This window comes from Microtus pennsylvanicus, chromosome 1, assembly GCF_037038515.1.
Source record: "Microtus pennsylvanicus isolate mMicPen1 chromosome 1, mMicPen1.hap1, whole genome shotgun sequence".
Lineage (NCBI taxonomy): Eukaryota > Metazoa > Chordata > Mammalia > Rodentia > Cricetidae > Microtus > Microtus pennsylvanicus.
The window spans coordinates 177,937,842-177,952,038 of NC_134579.1; the positions used below are offsets into that span (position 1 = coordinate 177,937,842).

The window sequence follows — 14,197 nt, forward strand, 5'->3', positions numbered from 1 at the left end:
TGGTGGTGCACGCCTTTAATCCCAGTGCTCACGAGGGAGAAGCTACCAGACCTCTGTGAGTTCAAGGCCAGCCTAGTCTGTGGGGTGAGTTCCAGGACAGTCAGGACTATTTCACAGAGAAACTGTCTCGAAAAAAAAAAAGATAAATAAATAAATTTTATTTACATGTGTGTAGAAGAGGGTAAATGGTTCCCCTGGTACTGCAGTTGCAGGCAGAGGTGAGCTACCACATGTGTACTGGGAGTCGAACCCGTATCCTCTTAATACCGAGGCGCCTGTCTAGCGTTAGCCAAGTAGTTCTTCATGCGGCTTTCCCGATTCTCTGCTGGGTGGCCTTCCTCTAACCAGACTCTCTGAACTTGGCAAACAATGAGGGATGATGAGAAGCCAAGGAAAATGGCACGGGGTTTTGATCCTACGTCATGTTCTGGCTTTGTGGGAGCCTAGCCAGTTTGGATGTTCGCCTTCCTAGACATGGACGGAGGGGGGAGGACCTTGGACTATCCACAGGGCAGGGAACCCTGACTGCTCTTTGGACTGGAGAGGTAGGAGGAGAGGAGTGGGGGGAGGGGGAGAAGGGTGGGAGGAGGGGGAGGGAAATGGGAGGCTGGGAGGAGGGGGAAGCTTTTTTCCTTCCTTTTCTCAATGAAAAAATAAGAAAAAGAAAAAGAAAAAAAAGAAATAAAGGAAATGAACTTCAGATCCACTTGAAGAGATTAAGGACACCAGGAAAGAAAACTGTACAGCCAAATAGAACAAAAAAAAAAAAAAAAAAAAAAAAAGGAGGGTGCCTAGGGGCAGACTGTTACAGCTTTGGAAATTAAATTCTCTTCTTCTTGTGAGTTTGGTGTTCTCTTTGAAACTGGATGATGACCCTTAAAAACAAACTTCAAAAATAAAAGACGGCCTAGACTCTCAAATTATCCGATGTTTGTAATTTCTGTTATGTGAAGCCTTGAACTGTGTCTTTTTGGCATAGTGGAAAGGTAACTGAACATATATTTTCTTAAAAAAATTCAACATAGCTGTCCTACACATTTGGCAGGATTTTATGTATGTGTGACTGTGTGATGCCTACATGTGTGCCTGTATCTAGAGGACCTCTAAAATTGGTCTGTCCTTTCAAGTGCTTTGATGCAACTAGTTTAAAAAGCTACTATGATTACAAAGGTATAAATCTTTAAGGTTCACATGGAGAAGGAGAGTTAGACGCAGAGCAGAAAAGAACTAAATGACCAAAGTACATCATTTTTTTAGATTCAGTAGCTAGTGTCAAGAATTAATGTTTCTGGGATTATTGTCATTCGTATCTGTATGGATCTATAACTTTTTTTTATTACTTACTCATTTATTAAAGATTTCTGTCTCCTCCCCGCCACCGCCTCCCATTTCCATCTCCCTCCCCCAAAAAACTCCCTCGTCAGCCCAAAGAGCACTCAGGGTTCCTTGACCTGTGGGAAGTCCAAGGACCTCCCACCTCTTTCCAGGTATAGTAAGGTGAGCATCCAAACAGCCTAGGCTCCCACAAAGCCAGTACTTGCAGTAAGATCAAAACCCAGTGCCATTGTTCTTGACTTCTCAGCAGTCCTCATTGTCCACTATGTTCAGCTAGTCCGTTTTTATCCGATGCTTTTTCAGACCCAGTCAAGCTGGTCTTGGTGAGTTCCTGATAGAACATCCCCATATTCTCAGTGTGTGGTTCATAGCAGCATTGTTTGTAATAGCCAGAACCTGGAAACAACCTAGATGCCCTTCAATGAAAGAATGGAGGAAGAAGGTATGGAATATATATACATTAGAGTTCTACTCTACACTACTCAGCAGGAAAAAAGAATGACTTCTTGAATTTTGCATGCAAATGGACAGAAATAGAAAACACTATCCTGAGCGAGCTAAGCCAGTCCCAAAAAGAGGAACATGGGATGTACTCACTCATATTTCGTTTCTAGCCATAAATACAAGACATTGAGCCTATAATTCATGATCCTAGAGAAGCTAAGGAAGAAGGTGAAACCAAAGAAAAACATAAAGTCATCCTCCTAGATATTAACCTTCATAAGGCAATGAAAGGAGACAGAGACAGAGAGGCACATTGGAGCACCGGACTGAAACTACAAAACAAAATCAGGAGCAGAAGGAGAGAGAGCACAAGCAAAGATAAATAACTTTAAAAATGACAATTTTCTTTTTTAAAAATATTTTACTCATTATATATTTTATTAGGGTAAGTACTTATCTACAGATATGGCTGTGCCCAAAGAGACGAGAGCAGAACCCCATATCCTCAGGATCCCCAGTTAGAGATGGTTGAAGAGTCCCCCATGTGTACTCAGAAGTGATCAAGGGTCCTCAGCAGGAACAAAAATTAACAGTTGCTTTGTCCACTGAGTCATCATCTCTCCAGTTCACACATGCTGGGTTTGGAGGGGAAAATGTCTTCTTTCTTTTCCCCTTCTCTTGAAAGCAAACATTCATGTTTATTTTTCCCTTTGTCCTGAGCCTTTGATCATAGATGGTCTGCTCAGTACAATCCAGACAGTTTTCTACAAAGAAACTTTACTGGGATGAACTTGGGATCAGCAAATCCCTAAATCCCAGTTTCCATCTGATTGGACAAAAATTAAACCAGAGTTCAGTGCTGTCCCTCCCCCTACCTGACATTCAAGTCACTAACAGATGAATTGAAGCCAGACCTACCAGCTGTATGTTTCCACATTCACTGTAAATGCACCCAAGTGCTTATTGTCTACACAGGTGTCATTAGTAACAATACTGACTGCTGCTTCTGGAAGACACAGGTAAGTCTCAGCTGACAAGGTCTTAAGATCGCTTCAGGCGTTTGAGAGGGGGCTCCAGGCAAAGACCAGGTACAGAAGCCAGGGAGCCATATAGTTGAGCCAGCAAGTGGGGAGAGGAGTCGACCACTGTTTTCCAGCTTGAGGTCTCAGAGACCTCGGAAGCATGAGCTGTAATGAAATCCAGTGCCTGAGTTTTCAAGTGCACTGCACTGTGGCGGTCAGCCACGATGAGAGTGTGGGCAGCATTCTCCACGGAGAGGTCCCTGCAGAGGGCCCTCTCGCACATGACCTTCAAATGTACCAGGCCATACTTATCAGCAGCTGCCAGCACAGCATCTGCCTTGCTGTGGAGGTCGGGCGCCTTCCCGGTGTAAATGAAGCCCATCATTGTCTTGAAGACTTGAGGTTCCAGGTCACGAATCTCAATGCGGTTCTTTTTGTTCTCCTCCGTGTCATCTTTAAACATGGCTCTGAAAACTGGAGAGCGAGCAGCTAAGACCGCCTTGTGAGCCTGGAATTCCTGGCCGGCTACCACCAGGCAGCAGTCTGTGAAGCGGGAATTCTCCCACAGCTTTCCTAGCTCATCGACCAGTGTGCACCTTGGAATTGGAATCCTTGGCTGCGTGTTCTGTTCAGAGGTGCTGATGTAGTCCTGAACCATGCTCACCTCACAGAACAGTGTGAGGTTGTCATCTGGGAGAAGCAAATGTGTCAGGGACAAAAGGACATCTCGAAGGATGAACTTTTTAAAACCCCAGTATTGGTTTTGCCTGAAACGCAAAACTCTTGGACTGTTCGTGATATGGGATTTCTCTCCGTTGGCACTTAAGATCCAAAACTGGAATTTTGCCCATACCGGGCCAGTTGGAGAACTGCGCAACCCTAGGAAAAGTGACAGGTAATCTCTGCTTTCTTCATCCACCCCATTCAGGTTCACTTTCAAATACCATTTGTGTTCGTCATTGGCTCCAGATGAGAAAGTGGAACTTCTAATGTCTTCACCTATGAATTCATCCAAGCAGAAAGAGAAGTTGCTGATGGTCCATCTGAAGGAGAATTTTTCGACTGTGATCTGTGTGCAGCCTCTGCTGTCAGCTGCCAGGTCCCCTGACATATCTGCTCCTGGGAGTGTGAAGGTTTACTTCTTTGGATCCAAAGAACAGGATTCTTCCTCCTCAACTCAGTCCAGGAGGCCTGGCGTGTTGGCTATTCTTCAGTCTATGTTGGAATTTCAAAGACTATTCTCTACTGCCAGTGAAGGAATGGACTTGCTCCAATGTGAGGGCAATCATCAAAGGGAACCACCTTCCTTCAGCCAAGTCTATTTATATACTAATGGGGAGGGTGTGGCCAAATTTAGGGTGTGTCCTCCAGCCTTGAGATGTGGATTAAAGGTGTGTGTATTCAGGGATCAAGTTCCAGATTAAATATTTCTATTTTCAACCTTCAAGTTAATATTGGAAGAATTGCTCAATTGAAGCAAAGAAATAAATTGTCACAGGTGTGCCCTCTATTTTAGGTTTTTTTTAAAATTTTTAATATTTTGTATTGCTTTTTGTTGCACTCTACATTTTTCTCTGCTCCCCTCCCTGCCTCTCCCCTTCAATCCTCTCCCAAGGTCCCCATGGGACCTCTGATGTGGGGTTAGTGAAGATTTTTCCTCAATCTGTACACTGTTGTTTTGTCTTGTAGACAGTGTCCTTTGCTTTACAGAAGCTTTTCATTTTCCAGTTTATTAATTGTTTCTCTCAGTGTCTATGCTAATGGGGTTATATTTAGGAAGTGGTCTCCAGTGCCAATGCGTTCAAGTGTACTTCCCACTTTCTCTTTTATAAGGTTCAGTGAGGCTGGCCTTATGTGGAGGGACTGATCCTTTTGGACTTGAGTTTTGTGCATGGTGAGAGATATGGGTCTATTTTCATTTGTAGAAACTCATCGCATTTGATTTTACTCTTTTTTCATTATTTATTTTACTATAGTCAGGTATAGGTTTTCATTCATGATGGTCTTTGAAATAAAATTGCAAGTTAAAACATTACTGCCTGTTGGGGAGCAGTGGGACGCTTATGCTTCCTGACAGCTAGCTAAGTTTTCACCCACTATAATTATATGGAAACTGTATTCTTTTAAATACTTCTTGGCCCAAGTTCTAGCCTCCTATTGGCTAATTCTCACAGCTTGATTAACTGATTAACCCATTTTTTCTAATATGTGTAGCACCACAAGCTGGTGGCTTACCAGGGAGATTCTTAGCCTGCCTCTGTGTAGGGTGGGAGAATCATGGTGACTGCCTGACTCGGCTTCTTTTTCCCAGCATTCTGTTCTGTCTACTCCACCCACCTAAGGGCTGGCCTATCCAAGGCCAAGCAGTTTCTTTATTAATTAACCAATGAAAGCAACAGATAGATGACATTCCCACATCAATTGCCAGTTCCAACACGAAGTAACTCTCAATAGTATTAAGAAACTGCACCAATGTGGCTTTGTTCTTCCTATGCTCCTTTGTGTTATTAGCATCAATCAAATCACCGCTGCATTTTATAATCATGTTATAATAGCTTTTATTCACTTCAAAGTACAGAGTGGAGGAAAACAAATAAATATACATCAAGTGGGGATTGGGAGATGGTTAAGTGAATAAAAACGATTGCTGTGCAAGCATGAGAACTTGAGTTTGAATACCTGGGACCAGAGTCAAAAGCCAGGCCCGGCTGCAATATATGCAATAAAGAAAACGAACTTCAGATCCACTTGAAGAGATTAAGGACACCAGGAAAGAAAACTGTACAGCCAAATAGAACAGAAAAAAAAAAAAAAGGAGGGTGCCAAGGGGCAGACTGTTACAGCTATGGAAATTAAATTCTCTTCTTCCCGTGAGTTTGGTGTTCTGTTTAAAACTGAATGATGGCCTTATAAAAACAGACTTCCAAAAAAAAATTAGATATTCGAATTATGCAATGTTTGTATCTCCTGATCTGTCTTTTTGGCATAGTGGTCAGTTAGCTGACCATTCCTTTTCTTAAAAAAGTTCAACAGAGCTGTCCTACACATTTGGCAGGATTTCATGTATGTGTGCCTGTATCTTGAGGACCTCTAAAATTGGTCTGTCCTTTCAAGTGCTTTGCTGCAGCTAGTTTAAAAAGCTACTATGATTACAAAGGTATAAATCTTTAAGGTTCATATGGAGCAGGAGAGTTAGACACAGAGCAGAAAAGAACTAAATGACCAAAGTACATAACTTTTTAGATTCAGTAGCTAGTGTAAAGAATTAATGCTTCTGGGATTATTGTCATTCGTTTCTGTATGGATCTATAACTTTTAAAATGACAATTTTTTTAAAAAAAAACTATTTTACTCATTTTATATTTTATTAGGGTAAGTACTTATCTACAGATATGGCTGTGCCCATAGAGACGAGAGCAGGACCCCATATCCTCAGGATCCCCAGTTAGAGATGGTTGAAGAGTCCCCCAAGTGTACTCAGAAGTGATCAAGGGTCCTCAGCAGGAACAACAATTGACAATTGCTTTGTCCACTGAGTCATCATCTCTCCAGTTCACACATGCTGGGTTTGGAGGGGAAAATGTCTTCTTTCTTTTCCCCTTCTCTTGAAAGCAAACATTCATGTTTATTTTTCCCTTTGTCCTGAGCCTTTGATCATAGATGGTCTGCTCAGTACAATCCAGACAGTTTTCTACAAAGAAACTTTACTGGGATGAACTTGGGATCAGCAAATCCCTAAATCCCAGTTTCCATCTGATTGGACAAAAATTAAACCAGAGTTCAGTGCTGTCCCTCCCCCTACCTGACATTCAAGTCACTAACAGATGAATTGAAGCCAGACCTACCAGCTGTATGTTTCCACATTCACTGTAAATGCACCCAAGTGCTTATTGTCTACACAGGTGTCATTAGTAACAATACTGACTGCTGCTTCTGGAAGACACAGGTAAGTCTCAGCTGACAAGGTCTTAAGATCGCTTCAGGCGTTTGAGAGGGGGCTCCAGGCAAAGACCAGGTACAGAAGCCAGGGAGCCATATAGTTGAGCCAGCAAGTGGGGAGAGGAGTCGACCACTGTTTTCCAGCTTGAGGTCTCAGAGACCTCGGAAGCATGAGCTGTAATGAAATCCAGTGCCTGAGTTTTCAAGTGCACTGCACTGTGGCGGTCAGCCACGATGAGAGTGTGGGCAGCATTCTCCACGGAGAGGTCCCTGCAGAGGGCCCTCTCGCACATGACCTTCAAATGTACCAGGCCATACTTATCAGCAGCTGCCAGCACAGCATCTGCCTTGCTGTGGAGGTCGGGCGCCTTCCCGGTGTAAATGAAGCCCATCATTGTCTTGAAGACTTGAGGTTCCAGGTCACGAATCTCAATGCGGTTCTTTTTGTTCTCCTCCGTGTCATCTTTAAACATGGCTCTGAAAACTGGAGAGCGAGCAGCTAAGACCGCCTTGTGAGCCTGGAATTCCTGGCCGGCTACCACCAGGCAGCAGTCTGTGAAGCGGGAATTCTCCCACAGCTTTCCTAGCTCATCGACCAGTGTGCACCTTGGAATTGGAATCCTTGGCTGCGTGTTCTGTTCAGAGGTGCTGATGTAGTCCTGAACCATGCTCACCTCACAGAACAGTGTGAGGTTGTCATCTGGGAGAAGCAAATGTGTCAGGGACAAAAGGACATCTCGAAGGATGAACTTTTTAAAACCCCAGTATTGGTTTTGCCTGAAACGCAAAACTCTTGGACTGTTCGTGATATGGGATTTCTCTCCGTTGGCACTTAAGATCCAAAACTGGAATTTTGCCCATACCGGGCCAGTTGGAGAACTGCGCAACCCTAGGAAAAGTGACAGGTAATCTCTGCTTTCTTCATCCACCCCATTCAGGTTCACTTTCAAATACCATTTGTGTTCGTCATTGGCTCCAGATGAGAAAGTGGAACTTCTAATGTCTTCACCTATGAATTCATCCAAGCAGAAAGAGAAGTTGCTGATGGTCCATCTGAAGGAGAATTTTTCGACTGTGATCTGTGTGCAGCCTCTGCTGTCAGCTGCCAGGTCCCCTGACATATCTGCTCCTGGGAGTGTGAAGGTTTACTTCTTTGGATCCAAAGAACAGGATTCTTCCTCCTCAACTCAGTCCAGGAGGCCTGGCGTGTTGGCTATTCTTCAGTCTATGTTGGAATTTCAAAGACTATTCTCTACTGCCAGTGAAGGAATGGACTTGCTCCAATGTGAGGGCAATCATCAAAGGGAACCACCTTCCTTCAGCCAAGTCTATTTATATACTAATGGGGAGGGTGTGGCCAAATTTAGGGTGTGTCCTCCAGCCTTGAGATGTGGATTAAAGGTGTGTGTATTCAGGGATCAAGTTCCAGATTAAATATTTCTATTTTCAACCTTCAAGTTAATATTGGAAGAATTGCTCAATTGAAGCAAAGAAATAAATTGTCACAGGTGTGCCCTCTATTTTAGGTTTTTTTTAAAATTTTTAATATTTTGTATTGCTTTTTGTTGCACTCTACATTTTTCTCTGCTCCCCTCCCTGCCTCTCCCCTTCAATCCTCTCCCAAGGTCCCCATGGGACCTCTGATGTGGGGTTAGTGAAGATTTTTCCTCAATCTGTACACTGTTGTTTTGTCTTGTAGACAGTGTCCTTTGCTTTACAGAAGCTTTTCATTTTCCAGTTTATTAATTGTTTCTCTCAGTGTCTATGCTAATGGGGTTATATTTAGGAAGTGGTCTCCAGTGCCAATGCGTTCAAGTGTACTTCCCACTTTCTCTTTTATAAGGTTCAGTGAGGCTGGCCTTATGTGGAGGGACTGATCCTTTTGGACTTGAGTTTTGTGCATGGTGAGAGATATGGGTCTATTTTCATTTGTAGAAACTCATCGCATTTGATTTTACTCTTTTTTCATTATTTATTTTACTATAGTCAGGTATAGGTTTTCATTCATGATGGTCTTTGAAATAAAATTGCAAGTTAAAACATTACTGCCTGTTGGGGAGCAGTGGGACGCTTATGCTTCCTGACAGCTAGCTAAGTTTTCACCCACTATAATTATATGGAAACTGTATTCTTTTAAATACTTCTTGGCCCAAGTTCTAGCCTCCTATTGGCTAATTCTCACAGCTTGATTAACTGATTAACCCATTTTTTCTAATATGTGTAGCACCACAAGCTGGTGGCTTACCAGGGAGATTCTTAGCCTGCCTCTGTGTAGGGTGGGAGAATCATGGTGACTGCCTGACTCGGCTTCTTTTTCCCAGCATTCTGTTCTGTCTACTCCACCCACCTAAGGGCTGGCCTATCCAAGGCCAAGCAGTTTCTTTATTAATTAACCAATGAAAGCAACAGATAGATGACATTCCCACATCAATTGCCAGTTCCAACACGAAGTAACTCTCAATAGTATTAAGAAACTGCACCAATGTGGCTTTGTTCTTCCTATGCTCCTTTGTGTTATTAGCATCAATCAAATCACCGCTGCATTTTATAATCATGTTATAATAGCTTTTATTCACTTCAAAGTACAGAGTGGAGGAAAACAAATAAATATACATCAAGTGGGGATTGGGAGATGGTTAAGTGAATAAAAACGATTGCTGTGCAAGCATGAGAACTTGAGTTTGAATACCTGGGACCAGAGTCAAAAGCCAGGCCCGGCTGCAATATATGCAATAAAGAAAACGAACTTCAGATCCACTTGAAGAGATTAAGGACACCAGGAAAGAAAACTGTACAGCCAAATAGAACAGAAAAAAAAAAAAAAGGAGGGTGCCAAGGGGCAGACTGTTACAGCTATGGAAATTAAATTCTCTTCTTCCCGTGAGTTTGGTGTTCTGTTTAAAACTGAATGATGGCCTTATAAAAACAGACTTCCAAAAAAAAATTAGATATTCGAATTATGCAATGTTTGTATCTCCTGATCTGTCTTTTTGGCATAGTGGTCAGTTAGCTGACCATTCCTTTTCTTAAAAAAGTTCAACAGAGCTGTCCTACACATTTGGCAGGATTTCATGTATGTGTGCCTGTATCTTGAGGACCTCTAAAATTGGTCTGTCCTTTCAAGTGCTTTGCTGCAGCTAGTTTAAAAAGCTACTATGATTACAAAGGTATAAATCTTTAAGGTTCATATGGAGCAGGAGAGTTAGACACAGAGCAGAAAAGAACTAAATGACCAAAGTACATAACTTTTTAGATTCAGTAGCTAGTGTAAAGAATTAATGCTTCTGGGATTATTGTCATTCGTTTCTGTATGGATCTATAACTTTTAAAATGACAATTTTTTTAAAAAAAAACTATTTTACTCATTTTATATTTTATTAGGGTAAGTACTTATCTACAGATATGGCTGTGCCCATAGAGACGAGAGCAGGACCCCATATCCTCAGGATCCCCAGTTAGAGATGGTTGAAGAGTCCCCCAAGTGTACTCAGAAGTGATCAAGGGTCCTCAGCAGGAACAACAATTGACAATTGCTTTGTCCACTGAGTCATCATCTCTCCAGTTCACACATGCTGGGTTTGGAGGGGAAAATGTCTTCTTTCTTTTCCCCTTCTCTTGAAAGCAAACATTCATGTTTATTTTTCCCTTTGTCCTGAGCCTTTGATCATAGATGGTCTGCTCAGTACAATCCAGACAGTTTTCTACAAAGAAACTTTACTGGGATGAACTTGGGATCAGCAAATCCCTAAATCCCAGTTTCCATCTGATTGGACAAAAATTAAACCAGAGTTCAGTGCTGTCCCTCCCCCTACCTGACATTCAAGTCACTAACAGATGAATTGAAGCCAGACCTACCAGCTGTATGTTTCCACATTCACTGTAAATGCACCCAAGTGCTTATTGTCTACACAGGTGTCATTAGTAACAATACTGACTGCTGCTTCTGGAAGACACAGGTAAGTCTCAGCTGACAAGGTCTTAAGATCGCTTCAGGCGTTTGAGAGGGGGCTCCAGGCAAAGACCAGGTACAGAAGCCAGGGAGCCATATAGTTGAGCCAGCAAGTGGGGAGAGGAGTCGACCACTGTTTTCCAGCTTGAGGTCTCAGAGACCTCGGAAGCATGAGCTGTAATGAAATCCAGTGCCTGAGTTTTCAAGTGCACTGCACTGTGGCGGTCAGCCACGATGAGAGTGTGGGCAGCATTCTCCACGGAGAGGTCCCTGCAGAGGGCCCTCTCGCACATGACCTTCAAATGTACCAGGCCATACTTATCAGCAGCTGCCAGCACAGCATCTGCCTTGCTGTGGAGGTCGGGCGCCTTCCCGGTGTAAATGAAGCCCATCATTGTCTTGAAGACTTGAGGTTCCAGGTCACGAATCTCAATGCGGTTCTTTTTGTTCTCCTCCGTGTCATCTTTAAACATGGCTCTGAAAACTGGAGAGCGAGCAGCTAAGACCGCCTTGTGAGCCTGGAATTCCTGGCCGGCTACCACCAGGCAGCAGTCTGTGAAGCGGGAATTCTCCCACAGCTTTCCTAGCTCATCGACCAGTGTGCACCTTGGAATTGGAATCCTTGGCTGCGTGTTCTGTTCAGAGGTGCTGATGTAGTCCTGAACCATGCTCACCTCACAGAACAGTGTGAGGTTGTCATCTGGGAGAAGCAAATGTGTCAGGGACAAAAGGACATCTCGAAGGATGAACTTTTTAAAACCCCAGTATTGGTTTTGCCTGAAACGCAAAACTCTTGGACTGTTCGTGATATGGGATTTCTCTCCGTTGGCACTTAAGATCCAAAACTGGAATTTTGCCCATACCGGGCCAGTTGGAGAACTGCGCAACCCTAGGAAAAGTGACAGGTAATCTCTGCTTTCTTCATCCACCCCATTCAGGTTCACTTTCAAATACCATTTGTGTTCGTCATTGGCTCCAGATGAGAAAGTGGAACTTCTAATGTCTTCACCTATGAATTCATCCAAGCAGAAAGAGAAGTTGCTGATGGTCCATCTGAAGGAGAATTTTTCGACTGTGATCTGTGTGCAGCCTCTGCTGTCAGCTGCCAGGTCCCCTGACATATCTGCTCCTGGGAGTGTGAAGGTTTACTTCTTTGGATCCAAAGAACAGGATTCTTCCTCCTCAACTCAGTCCAGGAGGCCTGGCGTGTTGGCTATTCTTCAGTCTATGTTGGAATTTCAAAGACTATTCTCTACTGCCAGTGAAGGAATGGACTTGCTCCAATGTGAGGGCAATCATCAAAGGGAACCACCTTCCTTCAGCCAAGTCTATTTATATACTAATGGGGAGGGTGTGGCCAAATTTAGGGTGTGTCCTCCAGCCTTGAGATGTGGATTAAAGGTGTGTGTATTCAGGGATCAAGTTCCAGATTAAATATTTCTATTTTCAACCTTCAAGTTAATATTGGAAGAATTGCTCAATTGAAGCAAAGAAATAAATTGTCACAGGTGTGCCCTCTATTTTAGGTTTTTTTTAAAATTTTTAATATTTTGTATTGCTTTTTGTTGCACTCTACATTTTTCTCTGCTCCCCTCCCTGCCTCTCCCCTTCAATCCTCTCCCAAGGTCCCCATGGGACCTCTGATGTGGGGTTAGTGAAGATTTTTCCTCAATCTGTACACTGTTGTTTTGTCTTGTAGACAGTGTCCTTTGCTTTACAGAAGCTTTTCATTTTCCAGTTTATTAATTGTTTCTCTCAGTGTCTATGCTAATGGGGTTATATTTAGGAAGTGGTCTCCAGTGCCAATGCGTTCAAGTGTACTTCCCACTTTCTCTTTTATAAGGTTCAGTGAGGCTGGCCTTATGTGGAGGGACTGATCCTTTTGGACTTGAGTTTTGTGCATGGTGAGAGATATGGGTCTATTTTCATTTGTAGAAACTCATCGCATTTGATTTTACTCTTTTTTCATTATTTATTTTACTATAGTCAGGTATAGGTTTTCATTCATGATGGTCTTTGAAATAAAATTGCAAGTTAAAACATTACTGCCTGTTGGGGAGCAGTGGGACGCTTATGCTTCCTGACAGCTAGCTAAGTTTTCACCCACTATAATTATATGGAAACTGTATTCTTTTAAATACTTCTTGGCCCAAGTTCTAGCCTCCTATTGGCTAATTCTCACAGCTTGATTAACTGATTAACCCATTTTTTCTAATATGTGTAGCACCACAAGCTGGTGGCTTACCAGGGAGATTCTTAGCCTGCCTCTGTGTAGGGTGGGAGAATCATGGTGACTGCCTGACTCGGCTTCTTTTTCCCAGCATTCTGTTCTGTCTACTCCACCCACCTAAGGGCTGGCCTATCCAAGGCCAAGCAGTTTCTTTATTAATTAACCAATGAAAGCAACAGATAGATGACATTCCCACATCAATTGCCAGTTCCAACACGAAGTAACTCTCAATAGTATTAAGAAACTGCACCAATGTGGCTTTGTTCTTCCTATGCTCCTTTGTGTTATTAGCATCAATCAAATCACCGCTGCATTTTATAATCATGTTATAATAGCTTTTATTCACTTCAAAGTACAGAGTGGAGGAAAACAAATAAATATACATCAAGTGGGGATTGGGAGATGGTTAAGTGAATAAAAACGATTGCTGTGCAAGCATGAGAACTTGAGTTTGAATACCTGGGACCAGAGTCAAAAGCCAGGCCCGGCTGCAATATATGCAATAAAGAAAACGAACTTCAGATCCACTTGAAGAGATTAAGGACACCAGGAAAGAAAACTGTACAGCCAAATAGAACAGAAAAAAAAAAAAAAGGAGGGTGCCAAGGGGCAGACTGTTACAGCTATGGAAATTAAATTCTCTTCTTCCCGTGAGTTTGGTGTTCTGTTTAAAACTGAATGATGGCCTTATAAAAACAGACTTCCAAAAAAAAATTAGATATTCGAATTATGCAATGTTTGTATCTCCTGATCTGTCTTTTTGGCATAGTGGTCAGTTAGCTGACCATTCCTTTTCTTAAAAAAGTTCAACAGAGCTGTCCTACACATTTGGCAGGATTTCATGTATGTGTGCCTGTATCTTGAGGACCTCTAAAATTGGTCTGTCCTTTCAAGTGCTTTGCTGCAGCTAGTTTAAAAAGCTACTATGATTACAAAGGTATAAATCTTTAAGGTTCATATGGAGCAGGAGAGTTAGACACAGAGCAGAAAAGAACTAAATGACCAAAGTACATAACTTTTTAGATTCAGTAGCTAGTGTAAAGAATTAATGCTTCTGGGATTATTGTCATTCGTTTCTGTATGGATCTATAACTTTTAAAATGACAATTTTTTTAAAAAAAAACTATTTTACTCATTTTATATTTTATTAGGGTAAGTACTTATCTACAGATATGGCTGTGCCCATAGAGACGAGAGCAGGACCCCATATCCTCAGGATCCCCAGTTAGAGATGGTTGAAGAGTCCCCCAAGTGTACTCAGAAGTGATCAAGGGTCCT

General features: G+C 42.5%; 3 pseudogenes; all 3 read right to left on the reverse strand.

Moving 5' to 3' along the window:
- Nucleotides 1–2,820: 2,820 nt before the first annotated feature.
- On the reverse strand, nucleotides 2,821–3,912 carry LOC142842522 (speckle-type POZ protein pseudogene; annotated as a pseudogene).
- Nucleotides 3,913–6,769: 2,857 nt separating this feature from the next.
- LOC142842524 (speckle-type POZ protein pseudogene) lies at nucleotides 6,770–7,861 on the reverse strand (annotated as a pseudogene).
- A 2,857-nt stretch (nucleotides 7,862–10,718) lies between these two features.
- LOC142842525 (speckle-type POZ protein pseudogene) lies at nucleotides 10,719–11,810 on the reverse strand (annotated as a pseudogene).
- Nucleotides 11,811–14,197: the final 2,387 nt, after the last annotated feature.